This window comes from Oxyura jamaicensis, chromosome 13, assembly GCF_011077185.1.
Source record: "Oxyura jamaicensis isolate SHBP4307 breed ruddy duck chromosome 13, BPBGC_Ojam_1.0, whole genome shotgun sequence".
NCBI lineage: Eukaryota > Metazoa > Chordata > Aves > Anseriformes > Anatidae > Oxyura > Oxyura jamaicensis.
In genome coordinates this window covers 12125677-12142171 of record NC_048905.1, presented here as the reverse complement: position 1 = coordinate 12142171, position 16495 = coordinate 12125677, and the positions used below count along the sequence as shown (strand labels likewise).

Sequence of the window (16495 nt, the reverse complement as noted above, 5' to 3'; positions counted from 1 at the left end):
ACCATTTGTACCTTAATACAAATGAGGTCTCATTGGAGTGAAAGAAATCCTGTGGAGAGAACCAGAGAAGCTGCTCCTTAGCTTGCTTTCATTTCAGTTCCTGATGTGCAGTTTGCTGCAGGGTGCATCCTGTGTTGTCTGAGGCTCTCTCTTACAAGCCTTTCATGCCAGGGAGAGTTACTGCATTGAGTGCCCCAGATGGGAGACTTGATGGAAGCGTGTCATTTGAACTTCTCATACTCTGGACCTTGGTAAGGGACAAATTCCTTGTGAGAAAGTCACAGTGCTGTGTGAATGTAGGGAAAAACTGGTTTATTTTGGTCAAAGTAAAAGAGAAATATGGAAGATGGGAAGAATGAAGCTCATAAAAGTTTCACATAGTCAATGAAAAGTGCGGTTTCCTGGGGAATATTGCAGGATAAATTTCTGAGATACTTAAGGCCTACTCCTCATTAACTACATCACAAATAGATCTTCCTTTTTCCGTTTAAAGCCTATCCCTACAATCCTCTGACAACTTGCATTACATTCAGCAAGGCCATGTAGTATTACATCATGTCATGTTTTCTTTTTTTTTCTTTATTCACTGCCTGCTACTAACAGGAGGTGACATTACACGAGTGAGCTAATGTAGCTGTGATGGTGTGGGCTATGAGCTGAACTGAAGTCAAGAGGATGAAAAGACTAAAAGAAAAAAATATTTTCTCTGTAAAGTGCACTAAGTTTACAAACATGCCAAAACTCCAGATTCAAAGTAGGTGTTGCTGAATTACTGGCTGAGTTTGTTTGTTTGTTTGTTTTTTGGGGGGAGTTTAATGCAAACTATTTCTGGCTTTTCAGGATTTATTATCTGAAACTATTTGACAGTGGCTTATAGAGTGTTCTTTGTATTCAGTTTACTTTTTTTTTTTTTTTGTGGCAGTTAGTCACTGAAGGCATATGTTATCATTTCTGCACCTTGGTAAGCTAAAAACGAACAATAAGTAAACATGGGATTTGGGGATGTTTTTTGTTAATTGCAGGCTTCCTCTTAAGGAAATTCTTATGACCTGTGGAGGTTGAATTTAACAGAAAAAGGCCCTCAGGAAGTATTTGCTGATGCTGTTATCAAAAATATCTTGAAATCTTTTTGTGTTAATTCCAACAGCTTTCAGGGGAGACAGCAGCACAACTGGTTCTTCAGAATAGCAATCTATTAACTTTTCTTTCAGGAACAATCTCTCCCCATGCCATTATTCACACAACTGCAGCTGCAGCCAGCCCCGAGCAGTGGGGGCTCTCTCTGATGCCAGAGTTTTGTGCTCAGTCTGATTGATGCTAACTTTGACTTCTGTGTTGTGTATCAAGTCTCATTCCAGATTAGCCAGGAGTCCAGCTAGTGATGGTACTCATTTAACATTTAAGTCTGCTTGATTCAAACAGAGAACAGAACCTGACTAGCCCTTGGCTGTGCAGTGTGTTGGTTAGGTTACATCCCTCTTGTATTAAGGAGAACTTATTAATTTATTAAAATTTATTAATAACATTTATTAATGTTATTATAACATTAAATGATGATTAAAAAAAAACGCGACCAAACTGTTAGGAGTTAGAGGTATATCTGCAATGACATAGTGTGAATCTCATAGCACATTGGAATGGAGTGCTGATCTGGAAAACCAAGTTTTGGCTATTTTGGAGTGGCTGAATCTGTGATTTGACCACAGACTTTCTTTCTTAAGGGCTTGTCTAAGCTGATACATTTCCAAGAAATTTTGAATCACAAAGTCTTCTAACTAAAGCCCATGGTCCTTTTATATTGAGAAATAAATTTCTTAATATTCGCTGGTTAATATATTCCTGATAACGAATACAGAGAAAGGCAACAAAATAGTTATGAGCCCAAATAATTATACAGAAAATTTAAGATATTACAGTGTGGTGTATGAGTAAAGAATCACAGTGTAGAGGGTAGTCCCTACAAACTAGAATCACTGGGGAAGAAAGAATTATTTGCAGATAGCAAGTGTAAGGGAGAGTGAAGTCACGAAATAAAAGAAAACTTGGTTCAACTATCAGGCAAACTTCTGACAGCTAGATGTATTGTGTTATGAAATGGTCTCCCGGGGCATGTGGCAGTAGTTCAGTGTCTGGCACGTTTAAAACTAGACCAGACAAGACACTGAAAAATGTATAATAAAGAACACTCCCACAGCAGCCAAAGATGAATAGGAAGACCCAAGTGGTTGCTACGAATTTCAAGATCCCATGCTATCACTACACATATGCAGAGCCTAGGAAAAGAGATTTTTCTGTATTCATGCAATGTTATGAGGTTTGACAATGTCATCTGTAGTAACCATGTCTTGGCTGAGATGAAAAGAGAGGTGAGAATTCCAGTAAGCTTAATTTTCTTAAGATAGTATTAATATATATATATATATATATCTCCTTATAAATATTCTTAAAATTGTCTCAAAAAAAAATTCAAATGAAGGAGCAGTTCATATCTGCTTTCCTCTTAAGACTGAGAATAAGGGATAAGCAGTAAGAAAAAGAAATTAAAAAACAAAGTGCATTGTGTCTAATGGATAATACAGCCAGAGCCCGGGGTTGTATCATCTGTCTGAAGCTCAGCAGAATTTACATTTATAAAGTAGTAACAACACCAAAAAGTGCTAAGTAATAATTGTAACCATCCAACCAAAAATAAGAAACTTTCAAAAGTGTGAAACTTTCTTTAAAAAAATAAAAATAAATTAGAGCTAAGCTAGAAAACTCCTAAAGTTCTTGCTTTATTCCTTAAACATCAGGGTGAGCACTCAGGTGCCTTGGTAAAGCAAATGCTTGTTTTGCCAATACACTAAAGAAATGTCCAGTGCTTCTGTGGGTTTTTGTGTTGTTTATCTCTGCAGAGGAGGTGCTGAGCATCACCTCACTCTGAGCAGGAATCTTGTGTGGTGCTCGGGGCATAGAGGTGCAGAGCTGGGAGCAGCCACGTGTGTTGGCTCTGGTGGCTGAAACGCTTCAGGGAGGAAACAGAGAACAGCAAAGTACAGCATCCTGTGAGTCTTTAAGATGTTGGAATAAGTGCTTGGGAAACTGCTAAACTTGACCTTCAGCTTTTGTTTTTTCCACCACCACCCTCCTGAAAGAGGTCTTGCTTGGCTGTATGGCTCGTGACATATGAGAGACCCGAGTGATTTGCCCAAGGCTGCGCTGAGTTTACAGCTTGGACAGGATATAAACCCTGACCTTGTGTCCCGCTTTGTCTGCTTGGACTCTGATCTAGTGGTTGGAGCTTGCTGAACCTGAGGTCAGTGGTAAATATCTCTTGATGTGCAGAGAGTGGCACAATGGAAATGGCTCGCTCCAGACTCACCCTGGAGCAGGAACCCAGCCGTTACTATGCGCTGTTATCCTTCTCCAATGTTGTTGCAGCACTGCTATGAGTGTGGCGTGGTCCTGGTGTAGAGAGCTGCAATATTGTTCTGTGCCATGGCCAGGTGCAGGCAGCAGCAGTGGCACTGCGAGCACTGGTGGGTAGCTGTGTCCCTGCTGTGACCTACAGCTCCCTCCTCTGCTCCCCAGGGCTCTTCTCCGCTGCCCTGCTCCAAATTCCCTTGTGTCCCCTGGCTGTTTCCTCCTTGCCCTGCCCTCTCTAACCCTGTCTCCTAATAAAATCTATAGAGGCATTAAAGATCTCACTGAAGAGCTTTATGGTTCCTCTCTCCGTCAGCCAACATTTTGGTGGTTTATTTCTGGCTTCAGGATTATTAAAACAGACCGGGATATGTCTGGTTTTTTTTTTTCCCCACCCAAGCCAGCGGTGAGTTCATGTTGTCCCACTTGAAGGGAATGTCTCCAGCTCCTTTCGAGGTAGGCAAGATCTGAGAGGGCTTGATGGAGCTCAGACTGAACACGGGGAGACTGCTGGTCCCAGCCTGCTTCTACACCGATTAGGCACGGCTGCCACTCTCATGGCTGATGCATAATTTCAGGCAAGGGTGTTTGAATCAGCATACTGTTCTGCTGAATTTAAATGCTCTGATTTAACCTTATTTTAACCTTTGCATGACTGTGGAGGGCTGTTGGTTTGAAGAGCTCCCAGGGGTGTGTTAAAACAGTCCATGTGGGAGAGTTCATTTTATAAACATAAACTGTGCAGACAGTTTGCTAGGAAACTACGTAAATTATTTAGCAATAAACGGCACTTGCAATTTTAGGAGAGTGCTGCAGGTTGATCAGCTGACTTTGGAAAGGTCAGCAGCCACGACTTAATTGCTCAAGGGCCTGCACTAATGATCTCCCCAGTGCACCCAGTTCTGCAGCACTTGTCCAGGCAGGGAGCAGGAGAAGCATCTTCCAGAAGCGGGTGTGCTGATGCTCTTAGAACAAGTTATATGAGGTTTGGTTTTCAAACTTCACCACCGAACAGCCCTCAAGCTGCTATTTAAATCTAAAAAGCTCCTCCTTGTTCCATCCTCTTTCACCTTTTTCCACGGAGCTCTCTGACTTGATGGTATAATCCTGATTTCATCCCAGGGTAGTCAATTTGCACCTGCTCTTGTCTCACCAGCATTTTATTATGTTTTGACAAAAAACACCAATTATGGGCACAATTATTTGCATTGCAGATGGGACTTGCGTGGCCCTCTAAATCTCATGTGCACCTTTCTGTTAATTAAATTTGCTTTTTAGTTGCATGTTTCCCAGGGCTCAGGCTGGTGGCACTAGCTTAAGAGTGGTGAAGCTCCAATCTCCTGGAATTGTGAAGGGCTTTAGGCAAAGAAGCATGGCTCTCACCATGTTAACACCATGTTAAGCTATGAATTTTGAGAGATGATCATTAGGAAGTGCTAGGCTCTTGAGGAGGCTGTACGATTCAGTAATTTTGGAAGTCGTTACTTGGCCGTTTCCATACCGCTGACTCGCAAATTTGTTTTTTTGCTGAGTGGTGAGTTTTCATTTTGCCAAGTTGTGACCTACAAAATTAGAGTTGTGCAGTCAAACTTGCTGAGAGTTGGAGATATGCGAGGTGCTTGTGTTCCTGTGAGACAGCAATGAAGTGTTTCTGTTGAAGCTCTTAAACTTGCTTCCGATCCAGGTCTCAGCTTGTTACGTTAACAAAAAGACACAGAACAATATATATATATATATATTTTTCCAAATGGGTGAGGAACTGTCTTAACTCTTCTAACTCTTCTAAGGAGAGTAATTCTTGCTGGAGATCTCTGTTGTCAGCAGCAAATGAGAAAAGAAATACATTGATTCCAATGGATGCCATGTTGTGCTGGGCTTTATGTATTATTTTATGGTCTTCTGTATTTTTCATGTTTTTATTCTGACTCTTTTTTTTTTTTTTTTTTTTTTTTTGTAGTAACAACCTAAATATTAGAACACTTACAATTCAAGGTGAATGATAATGGTGAGGCCTTCTGACAAGGCATAGATAATGCATACAGATCTTTAACATTATTCCAGAATTTCCCTTAAAAAGATTCATTTTAGAGCACAGGTGAGCAGGGAGCATCCAGGGCTAAAGAGCATTGAAGTTCATAAATGGTCCTGATGTCAGCCAAATGAAGTGGATCATCCAATTATTTTCAATTACAATTCCAATCCTTTCTTTAATGTTTTTCTGTGCTGATATCTGTGTTGGTAATGTAGCCAGATCTAGCTTTATGATCCCCCTTGTTTCAACGTGCTGTGCTTAATTACTTTGCCTCCATAACAAACAGACATTCTGAACAATTAGACAATAATATGAAAGCAGGATAGGAAAATAGTTCAAGATACTTTCTTTTTAATTATGCTGATAGTGCACCCCATGGTTTTGAATCAATGCTGGAATAATGTTCTTTTGATAGTCTTCAATAACTTTAAACGAGATCTAATAAATTTGTATTTTTATGTGAAATTTAGAAGGAAAATTTCCATTTTGTTGATTTTATTTTCAATTGAAAATAACTCCTGTGATTTGTACACTTCTGTTCTAATTGGATGTCCACCCCCGTTGAATGAATCACTTAAACACCGTAATTACTATACCAGAAGGGAAAATACTTTGAGCATATATTTAGTGCTTTCCTGGGTTACTGCGCTGTTGCAGAAAACAGCCCTTTTGCATTTTAGAAGTTGGTGAAATTTAACTTAGTTGTTTTTTCCTATAAACAATTTCAAATTTCTATGCACAATTTTTTGTAACTTAAAAGCTGACCGTAAGCAGGGTAGATTCAGATAGCGTGAAGGAAGAATGGTGTCAGAAAATGAACATCAACCTGCTTTGTTCATGCAAAATGAATGAGGATAATTTTGGAAGGGTTGCTACTGAGCTGTGCTGACACTGACACACAACTTTGTTGTGTTGTGCTACGTATCCGTGTGTGCACATTTAGATCCTCAAATCTTCTTCACCAGTGTCACAGTAATAAAACAAACAGCACTCAGCCAGTTTTCCAGGACGACATGGGAAGCTAACAAATTGGTTCATTTATTATTATTATTGGTTCCTATTAATAGAATTGACATGGAATTGCTATAAATTTAAGCTATGAACCTATGAAATCTGACAGGTCTCCTAATACAAACAAATGTTTAAAGCACTTGGGAAACCTATGTCACCTGCACCTGCAATTTAAAAAAAAAAAAAAAAAGAAAAAAAAAGGCAAGGAAAGTATAAATAGGGCATTTTAAAGCTCAGAGGATGTGATGAGAAATCTCTTTCCTTTGCTGGAAAATGTTCAAGGTATTTAAGGAGATACCTGAGTGTGCTGTGCTTTGTTTCTAACGAACTCAGTAAGAGTCGTGCCGGGATACTGCTAAGCTAAGGTTCGTTTCACACATCTTAAACTTGCAACCTTGCAGGGAAGTGTCTGGAACTCTCCATTGTTTCTCTGTCCGTATTCAACTTTGCAAGATTCAGCACCCCTAGGCCCTGTGTATAAAACTGAGGGCAGAATCTGTCTTCAAGAGGCCTTAGATCATGATGTGCACTCTTGGGAACAGTTGGTTTGTTAAGGGGTTTGTGCTGGTAAATCTGGTTCTGGAAGCTCCAATTTAAATTTGCACAGCAGTGTAGGGGGAAAAAAGAAAAAAAAAAGGTCTGAATAAGCTCACGGTGCCTATGGGATGCAGTGTGGTTGGCCAGGTTTGAGCTCACGTGCAGCATCTCCGTAAGGCCCTTTGGGTCTCTCTGCTGGCTGCTTATACAGGCGTGATTGCAGTCCATATGAGCAATATACCAGTTTGCCTAAGGGGCCAGAAAAATGAATTTTAGTGGGTTCAAATTATTACAAAATGGGTGCGACTTTACGAGTAAAGGAAAAAAAATCTTTGCTTATAGGGTGATTGGTACTTTGAAACGTCATCTGAGTTTCTGAATGAAGTCTGACTTGTGGTGCCTATTAAAGTAAGACAATTCTCTTGTCATTGTTTTAGGTTGTAGAACTTTTTTGCCTTTTTTTTTTTTTTTAATAGTTTCAGCAGAGGGTTTATAACTAGATGATCAATGTTAGTGTGTGTGTATATGTATGTGCAGGGTACAAGCTCAGTTTGAGATTTTTATAAGCAAGTGAATGGTACAGGCTTTGAAAAAGAGTCTCATGAGAGCATGTGACATTGGATTTCAGATAAAGAAGGCTCCAAAATTACTACTAATTGCTGGTTATGCACACTGAAACACTCACTGTGCTAGATAGACTAAACCAACACGATTATTTTTATTGCTGCTCAGCATAATGGTTTGGACTCAGTTCTCCAAAATTGAGTGTAACAACACTAGTGCCTAGATGGAGGATATAGCATGTAAAGTGGTTTTACGAACATTAATGTATTATGCTAACCTTTGTGCCATTTGGTGTACAACCGAATGTAGATTCCAGAAATTCAAACTACAGTGTTCCTGCTATAATCTCTAGACTGACTTCTCAACCATTCCCTTTGCCCATAGGGTGCCTTGAGCAAAACTTTTGGAAGAAAAATAAAGATCTGCTTGATTTACAGTGATCAGATAGACAAGTGCTTCTACTTTCCAGACCAAAAGCTGTTTTCTGCTATGCAGCAGATACAGCTGTCAGTGGGGAAAATTACTTAATACTGCCTGAGTTTCTCAACCACAGCATAAGCAAAGTGCTTCCTGTAATATGGAACATTTATGGATAATATATGTAGAGTAATTGACATGCAATCATGGCTCCACTGGCAAAGATTTTAGTTGTTGTTAATCTTGCAGTAAAAATCCTGTCGGGGGCAGTGTGATGAAAACATCCACAAGCATTTGGGAAAATGATGGGAGGTCAGTTGGTTTGATTTGACTTGATGGGGGCATTTAGTATGCTGCACTGCCTGGTACTGAGAGAGTTTTCATTCCAGTTTGAAATGTGAAGCCTCTCAGACAAAAAATTAGTATGAAGCTGGAATTCAATTACCAGTATTCTCACTTCTTTCCAGATAACCGTGAACCTGTTGTCCTTTGGGTTACTTTGTGTGTTGTGCTCTTCCAGAAAAAGAATGTGGAATCCAAATCCATTTTATTTTTTTCTGCATAATTTATTTTTGATAAGCTACCTTCTCCTTCTGAGTAAGAAAAATCATTTTCTTTTACTCATGGAAAACAGATTCTTGACGGCAAATCCAACTGAACTTTTCTTTGATTTATTTTCTGTCTAATAGTAGACAAATTTTGTTTAATCTAAATCCAATGTCTAATATATTTTGCTTTTTCTTACCTAATGTGGAATAGTGGCTGACTGGATTTAATTTTAATTTTGAGAGTTTGTTGCTTTTTTAGGCAGCAAACTCTTTGCCATGGAAGATCAGTGATCTGTTCATGCAGGATACCCTTCATCATATTTTTTAACATGTGCAGTCTAACTTCTTTGGCCACTTTCATCTGGAAACAGTGAGAAAAGGGTTCTCTTGTCAGCTTCCTCGGTGACTTTTAGAAAGTTGAGCCGGGGTGTGGTTTCCCTGCTGTTCTGCAAGCTGTGCACTTTCCCCACTCTTGCGCTGAGTCACCAAAAGCAGGATCTCATCATGTAGCTTTTGCTGTCTACATTACCGAGCTATATGGTAGTCAGTGTTTTACTCCTTAAACTGAGCTGTCAAAGTAGCGAGCTGATTGTTTCTCATTAAGGTTCTGCAAAATGTTCAGCTGTGTTTGGAGGAATTTGCTGTGAGGTGGCTGCATCTTTCCCTGACCTTTCATTTAATTTATTTGTTTTTCTTCCACCAAGGTTCTCAAAGTCAGCAAAAGAAATATTCTTACTGGGCTGATTAACCTGAGGAAGTGCCTCACTTAAACAAGAGCGTAAGCTAGGTGAGGGACTTCTAAAACAGAAGAAATACCGTGGAGATAAAGCAGTTGTGCAGTAAAGACTGCCTTGTGAGTAATGAACTGGAGCATTTCAGACTGGTTTCTGTGGCAAGGAGTTGGCTTTACTGTGTCATCACGTTCAGTGCCCACCCTTGAGTTCAGCGCAGAGCAGCCAAGGCTGAAGTGCTCGAGAAGGATGACTGGTCTTCCTTCCAGCAGAGGGGACTTCTGGGTCATAGAGAACAAAAACCTAAATGCTTCTTTCTTTCTTTCTTTCTTTCTTTCTTTCTTTCTTTTTTTTTTTTTTTTTTTTTCTTTTGAAACTGAATTTTCTATCTGTTGCTTTAATATCTTCAGTCCCTTTGCAAAGGTCTTATGCCTAGAGGAAGCATTGCTTTTGGATATGCTGTAGCTCTGTTTCTCATGGTGTGATGTGGAGCTGTCCCATGTGATGTGTTTTGGAATTCCAGTCTGAATGCAAAGTCATAAAGGAAGCTTATCATAGATCCCTTTTCTCACTGGTTTAATCTGAAAGTGGTCAAAACTTAAACTACATATGCAAATCCTGGGGCTGGATTTTAGGTACTCATTCACTCTTGTAATTGGCTATGTACATGCACCATGTGTTCATTGAGATCTGATAGTATGTCCACTGAGCTTTTATTTTTTATTTATTTTTATTATTTATTGTGATCCATTCTTCTCTTGATGTGCTTGAGAAATTTCCCTTCTCAAAGAGAGCTATTGGAGGGTCTTGTTCCCCAACGACCTGGAGATGTTCCTATTGCTATTATTTTCCTTCAAAAATGTTGTTTCTGAAGCCTTATAATCTAGTGTCCAACCTTGCCCAGGAATTAGAAAGATCAATTCTTGTATTAATGGTGATGGCTCTGCTATAAGCTGATTTTGTTCCCTTAACCTTGGTAGAATTCCAGTGGGGATTTGTCTATTATATATGGGGGAACTGCTTGATTTTACTCTTCACTGATCTATTTTTCCTATCAGTATTTGCCACGCTTCAGCAATGTTATATTTGTTCTTTCTGCAGAACACCAAGTTCTGTTTTGAAATGTATGTATTTTATGCTCCACTAAGGTAGGGGATGGATTTCCTCTCGTTGTATCGCAGGGATCTATACAAATATCCTCTCGCTAGCACTTGGAGGAATCTGATAGCTTAAGCACTTCATTAGCAGACTGCCAGAGTTTCTGCTGTTCTCTGGGCAGAAAGTGAACTAGAATAAATATTAAGTGTTTGTTTCACCCTTTGCTTTTTGTGCAGCCACGGAAACAAGCCCATGTTCAGCTTTTTCCAGTGTTGTGTTGGAAAGGTTGGCTTTTTTTTTTTTTTTTTTTTTTTTTTTTTTTTTAAATCAGGAATGTAGTTTTGCATTCAGTGGTTGCAGAATTCAGCAAGATAAAGTGTGTAACATGAACTTGTAGAAATCAATTCTGCGGTTGAAGAAGAATCGATGACCCTAAGCAGAACTAAAAATAAGAGCAGCGCTCTTTGAAATGTTTGCACTGTCACTCTAGAGTAGCTATGAGTACAGGGCAAGTTGGATAGTTTGCTCATACCATCCGTGATTGTGAGAGTAACTGCCTTTCATATATGTGCAAGGATTCCTGTAGTTTTAAGTAAAAATGAAGGCTTCATGTCTAAGTTGGAAAAAATATTCTGGAAAGATACAATATCCCGTATCTGATTAGCTCCAGAGTACATGATACCAGAGCCAAGATGTTTGTGAGATCTTTTGGAAACAAATTAGCTTAAATTTTATTGAAAATTATTGATTTTCATGGTCAGAGGTTAACAACGTTTGTCTTTCATTTAGCTTCCATGCTCCTGGGGAAATAATGAAATTGCCTGAAGATACAGACCATTCAATTAAAATGAGCGGATGAGTCTAACATTTTAGAGGCTTTTTTGGTACTCTTTTTGTGTGCGTTTTGCTATCTTGGGCTTTTGAAGATGTGTGAGGGGGTTGGTTTTTAAAAGGCACTGCACCTCTCAGTTTGTCTTCTATATGTGTGAGCCTCTGATAAGAATGCATCCTGAAAACAAAATTATGTGCACTAGGCAGGCAAATCAGGATTGATGAAATAAGTGTGCTGGTGAGAGGAGATACATATAGAAGACAACAGGGCAGAGAGAAAGCATCAGAAGACAGCAGGATTTTATTATTATTTTATATTTAAAATCTTCATTAAGAGTTTCTAGTAGAGTAGATACAGAACGTAGGAAAGACTCTGGTGATCAAGTGCAGACACAAGTGCACTAACTGTCTTGGTTTTACATGTGACCAGCCCTTTTCTGTATTTTTCTACCTATCTGTTTCATGTCCCTGTTTTCTCCTGTGAAACAGAAGTGACTGTTCAGCCTAGTGAGGTGGATCTGAGGGTTAGCTTGGATGACTGATGTTTTTGCAGCATTTTTGACCTTTTGCATAAATGGATAGTTGAAGAGCCAAACAAATCCAACCTGGTTTTCGTCCTCTTTGTGGGCAGAGGCAGCAGACAGCATTGTTTCCTCTTAAATCATGCTGATTTCTTTACAAAAGGCTGCAGGAAAACTTTTTTTTTTTTTTTTTTTTTTTTTAAATAAAAAAAAGGTAACGGGGGGAGAACACAATCTCTAGGACTTAAAATCCATCACTGTGGGTCTGAGAAGCTGTCAGATAACCAGAAAGGAAACTCTCAGTCCAAACCAGATTGGAGTGGCTGTTTCTTTGCCTTTTCAGGCTGGTAACATTGACCAAATTTGTCTGAAGTCTCTAAAGCTTAGAGTCATGAATTCCTATCTTTGGACCGGGGGACAAACCAGGGTCACATCAGGGACGTGAAGACCCACAGAGCCAGCTGGGAGGATGGCTCCTGTCAGTGCTGGGTAACTGCCTACTAATAGCAGATTGTCGAGCAGCAATGATGCCTGTCAAATGGAGGATCTTTATGAAAATCTGCATCTGTTGCAAATTAGTTTTTGGAAGCTGTGTCTGTTTTAGTACACGATTCCTGTCAACTGCTTCTTATTATGGAGTGGAAGATTTTTTTTTTTTTTTATATGAAGCAAGATATTTGCCACTTTTCAGGTTGAAATCTTCCCTAGTTCAAAGTAGGAGATGTCCTTCGTCTTTGAGGTGTGTTTTAAATGACTTGGAAATTCCAGCAGAAGGCAAAGACCAACAACTGTATTTTTTCCTCTGTGTGTTTGTGCATGTGATAATAATTAAATTGTTCTGCTTTTCAAAAAAACTTAATGTTTAGCTCATAAGAAGTCTCAGTATATATGGTTTCTATACTGCCAGAGAATAGCATTTGTTAGTAATCAGCCAGGTTATACAAATGAAAATCACGAGTGCTATGACTAATTAGGATAGGTAGCATTGATATTTTATCTGAAGAGTTTAAGGCAAGCATGTGCAATATATTTCTTAAGTTGTTTGGCCATGTGTGTGAAGTCAACGTGATATCAGGCAAAAACAGTGCCAGAAGAAGGCAGGCAAAGTATGGGGGACCCGTCTGCAGCCCCATTGTTATGAACAGAGAATGTTTTGCCCTTCATGCCCTGTCCCACGAGGATGTATGTTGAATTGTCACACTGCTGGGAGAGCTGATAATCTTCACATAACTTGAAAGAGTTGATTTGAAATACCTGTCAAGGAAATTTTTTATTTTATGGGTTTTCCTTCTTGTGTTCAGCTTCAGCAGCTCTGGTGTGGTCCAAAAGATGGATTTCCATAGATGTCCTGTACAGGCACTCCCCTCCCCTGACTAATCATAGACTACAAGAAAACCAAATTTAATCAGTCTCTCAGAAGCATCAGAAGCTGAGGCTGTTTTTCAAACTGATTTCATTCCTAGGGTGTCCATAGCAGCATAACGTTGCAGAAAAATCAGTATTCATGCTCTAGCTTTCAACAGTTACCCTGTGTGAATATCATGAATGCTATTTCATCATCACAAAGATTAACCAAATGAAATAGAAAGGTCAAATACTAAAAAACAATTAAATGAGCATTTCCATCTACTGAAAAAATCAATCAAGAATGAAATTTGGTTTTCCACTTCCAGTAACCTCAGACATATTTGAATGTATATCTCTGAAGAGCTGAAAAGACAAACTGCTCCTGTCCCACCGCTCCCAGTAAAACATGGTTTGGGGTAAATGGAAAAATGATGGGTTTATTTCAGAAACGTCAAGCACAAGCACCTTCCACTCTGTGCAAAACAGGCATCTTGATGACTTTGAACTACAGACCACTAGTAGGTTTCTACTTTCCAATTTCCTGACACGTTTTGAGGTTTCTCTCATCCTGTGATGTTGACCATACCTGGAGGGATGGGTCCGTGTGGCCATAGGTCCTCTCTCTAGCTGTGCAGAGAGTAACAGAAACAGTGGCTAAGGAGAGGAGCTTAATGGACTGCGGGGCATGTATAGAGTGATCCTTCTCTTCCTGTCTTCTGCTGCCTAAGGCCGAAGCTTGGTGCTTTTGGATCACTGTTTTATTGGTCCTGCTAGACCTTTCCTCTCCAATGGAACCCATTTGAAAACTTTGTCCTCTTGTGCCTCACCAAGGTCCATTAGATGAGTTTCACAATGGCATCATGCTGAGAGGAAACCTTTCTTCCCCTCAGTTCTAAATCTGCTGCATGATGAGTTACTTGGGTGCCCCATTGCTCCTGCACTCAGAAAAACAATGAATAGACAGAGGTCCTGTTCCTTTCCTCTGATGAGCGTGTCTGGATACGCTGTGTGTGTTCACTGCTTATCCAGTCTGAAGAATTGGGTTTTCCATGTGGGAGTGGCCCCATATTTCAGTTATCCCTTTGCCCTTCTCAGTATGTTTTCTAGTTGTACAATAGTCTTCTCCAGTGTGCTTGTAGTATAAGCAGTGTCAGTGCAGTGTCTACCTTGCTATCATTCTAGCTGTTTGGATTACATTGAGAATTACTGAGTTTTTCTGAGAACTAACCAGAGACTCCAGTCATCCCTACCCTGAATGGCAATAGCTAATATAAACACTAACAATGTGCACATGTAGTCATTTTTCCCAGCGTGCAGTGTTTTCCTTTATCAAGACTGGATTTCATCTGCCATTTTATCATCCAGTTGCTTAGTGTTGCAAGTTCCTTGTGCGATAATTTGTGGGCTGCTTTAGATTTGATTATCCTGAATGATTTTGTATTGCCTGTAAATTTTATCTTTTCACTATTCATCTCTTTTTCCAGATCATTTATGAATAGAAGTGTACATTTTCAAGTCCTTAATGAGCCACCTTCAGACGCATTGATTTCTGCCACTGAAATTTGCCTTTTGAAAAAGCATTACAGAATTCAATAAGAATTGGCAACTCTCATTTAATGTTTTTTTTTTTTTTTTTTTTTTTTTTTTTTCTGTGTCATGAAATACATATTTTCAGTAAAAAAAATCATCAAATACCACCACTTCTGAGCAGCTGCACTATAATTTTTTTGATGAGGAAGAACCACGTTGTATGCAGGAGGTTGGTATTGAACGAGATAAGTGGTGAATCAAAATGACTACATACATGTATCAGGATAACTTTTTGCTCCCCTTTTTTTCTACATCAGTGGTAGGGAAATGGCCAGAAATTGAGAATCACAAAGCCTTCCACCTGCATGTTTATTTTCCTTAGGTTTGAGGGATGTTTTTGCATTCCCTTTGACATACTGTCACTCTCTCAAAACAATGAAACTTCTGTACCTAAGCGTAGCAGAAATGAGCAATATGGCTTTGCCAGGCTGTCTAGCTTTGTGAGAACATACTTTCTACTTGGATAGTTTTGAGCAAAAGGTACTAAATTTCCAGTCAAAATAGCTATTTCTTTAGGAATAAAATTGTTTTGAATTTATTTTCTTGCACCTGAGCCTGTTAGTTCCAGGGAAAATATAGTTATTCACTTTCTTTCTTGATGTTAGTTAAATATTCACAAAATAACAGAAGTTGTATTGAACCTTTTTTTGTGTGCAGGCACTCCCCCTCCATTAAATCCTGTTTCTGTATGCCTGTTCCAACCAGGCCTTCAGTTTTGGCACAGCTCCTGTCCATGGTGCCCAAGAATCAGCCTTTTCTTCATTAAGGTTTTTATTTGTTTGTTTTCCCCCTTTCTTTTCTCTTTTTCCCCCCTTTTGTCAAGCGCCACAGAGAAAATCAGAGTTCTGGTGTCATTCAGCCAGCACTTGGGTGATGATTATCTTAATGCCATCTCTTTAAGTGTGTTAAGGTTACTTGTCTGGAGTGCACCATAAACCTGCTTTGACAAGATTAAGCCATACTTTATCCTCATCACAAAACAGTGCAATTTGATACAGGCACAGTTTGTTTTGACAAGGAACCCAGATCCTGAATTTATTTTTATAATTTACAGAATTAGTTCAAAGGACTGAAAATGTAAAATGACACATCAGCATTTTCTGGCTATTTAGCAATCTGTTATTGTGGTTTAAAATAGTTTATTAAAGTCTTCATTGCACTATTACTCATATAGATGAGCAACACTAGCTATTATGCAAATGTTGCAGCCCAAATAATCCAAAAACAACACTAACTAGGCACAAACAACTTCACCTCTCCTGAAGCTAATTATTTTGGTACATGTCAGGTACTCAGAAACACCAGGATTCTAGAATAGTAGGTAATTGCATGGTGACTATGGAACATTAACTCTTTTATAGCATGCATAATATAAAAGAATAGAACAGTTAATGCTCAAGTCACAGTGAATTTTTTGATGAATTTTTTGCACTGGTAGTGGTTAAGTTGGAATTTGACCCTGCAAGTTTGACACTGTAGTCACGCGTTGTCATTAACACGTTGACTCTGTCAGCGAAGAATGAATCAATTCTGCATTAGGGCTTTCCAGACCCCTGAACAACTTTCCTTGGATTCGCAATTCTAGAGGAGCAAGCTTCAGGCTGAATCGGATTACCTTCTGCATGCGAGCTCATCCACCAGAACGATAATTCCACCGTAGTGATTCTGCCTTGCCTCTAATCCTGTTTTTCGTGCTGTAACTTGGCTAACATTTTTGTGATTATTTCTGATTTAATTTGCTATGCTTATTGTATCCTGTTTCTCTGGCCTGAGTGTGGTGGGCAGAACTATTGTTTCTTATGGGAGACTTAGCAACGGGAGCAAGAGAAATCAGTTTCATTTCTTCTCTCTAGAAATTTGCAAAAC

General features: G+C 39.2%; 1 long non-coding RNA gene across 3 annotated transcripts in view; it reads left to right on the top strand.

Moving 5' to 3' along the window:
* LOC118173963 overlaps positions 1-16495 on the top strand; it is a 124871-nt gene that overhangs the window by 88353 nt on the left and 20023 nt on the right. The window contains exon 3 of one of the 3 annotated variants that reach the window (XR_004754483.1): positions 1212-1245. The exons of the other annotated variants lie outside the window; for them this stretch is intronic. This is a non-coding gene — a long non-coding RNA (uncharacterized LOC118173963). Of the gene's footprint in view, positions 1-1211; positions 1246-16495 lie in introns of those variants that run through there. 3 annotated transcript variants of the gene reach the window in all.